Raw genomic sequence first — 1,541 nt, forward strand, 5'->3', positions numbered from 1 at the left:
CTCTAATCAGGGCGGTGAGGGAAACTCACCCCCGGCACCTCCAAGGGGCCTCGGTGACGAAAGCCAGGTGCGAGGTCAGGACACTGTCGTTTTAGACATATTTGGAATTAATTTTAGATCGAAAAGTACACATCATTCAAAATACTTATGTGCTTAGCAATAAATTACTACACACTTGTTCAATCACCTCAGAGACCCCACTCTGCTCAGAGAACTAGATTTTTAATTACAGGTCTGTTTTGCCCATGTGTCATGACTGACAATCACTATCAGTAGATATGAAACTCACTACACACAAAGATGCACACAGGCTACTTTGAGTCATCTATGTTGTTAATATGAGTTGGCCATTAAACTTCACTGAGACCCTTTGTTCTGTCCTATATAGGAGTCTCATGAGTCTCACCTTCCGTTCAAGTTGAACTTGTAATAAGGTGGAATGAAATCATCAATATGATCCTCACCTCATCCTTCAGGAGAAAAATCCTACATACATTCAAGGTGGTCAAAGTGCAGACAACACCATTCACCTTTTCATGGAGGTGTACACAGGACTGAGGTGAGAACAGCAAAAGGCTCTATTTTAATGTCCTTAATGAAGGATTCAGGGAACAACATTAAACAAACTCATATACCATCTTCCAAAAGAATTATTTTGTAAAACTGATGCCTAGGGTATGGTAAACGATAATATAGTAAAAACCATATTTTTATTTCTGGGACATTAAAATTCTAAATCTGTTTATTATTCATGCTGCTTTGAAATACATTCCTTGATTAGGAATCATTGTCTGCCATAGGAGTGAGGAAGGACAACACTCAAAGTAATAAGAAGCGAAAAATATGGAAAAATTTACTCCTACTAGGTTTGGTAACACATATACTAAAATTGAAATGATACAATGATGAGCATGGTCCTTGCACAGAGATAACATGCAAACTTGTAAAGCATTCCATATTTTTGTTGCAAGAAGAATTAACAAGTATACTTTAAGCTAAGACAATCCCCACAAGTACAAAAATTATACATAAAGAGAGCACAAATCCCCAAAACAACAATCTCTCTCAATGTCAATGGATGAAATGTGCCAATTCAGAGGCACAGAATAGGAAGATGAATTAGAAAATTGAACCCAACATTCTGCTGCCTGCAAGAAACATGTCTGAACAATCAAAGCACCCATGGGCTAAAAGTAAAAGGCTGGGAAACAAGTTTTCAAGAAAATATCACCTCCGCAAAGCTGGAGTGGCCATACTAGTATCAGACCACATGGACTTCAAGCTAAAGGTTATCAGAGACAGTGAATGTCATTTCTTAATGATCATGGGATATGTACATCAGAAAAAACTCACCCTCCTCAATGTATATGATCCTAATGACAGACCAGCAAAATACTTTAAAACAACTTCTAATAGACATATAGAAAAACATTGATAGTAACACAATACTAGTAGGAGATTTCAACACTTCTTTGTCACTTCTCGATAGATCAAACAGACTGAAGCTCAGCAAGGAAATATTTTCTTTAAGGGAAGTAATG

General features: G+C 37.2%; 1 pseudogene; it reads left to right on the forward strand.

Annotated features, from left to right (window-relative positions):
• The first annotated feature begins 866 nt into the window (after window positions 1-866).
• Window positions 867-963, forward strand: LOC130037057 (uncharacterized; annotated as a pseudogene).
• Window positions 964-1,541: the final 578 nt, after the last annotated feature.

Source organism: Sorex fumeus, unplaced genomic scaffold (genome assembly GCF_029834395.1).
Source record: "Sorex fumeus unplaced genomic scaffold, SorFum_2.1 ptg000070l, whole genome shotgun sequence".
In the NCBI taxonomy this organism is placed as follows: domain Eukaryota; kingdom Metazoa; phylum Chordata; class Mammalia; order Eulipotyphla; family Soricidae; genus Sorex; species Sorex fumeus.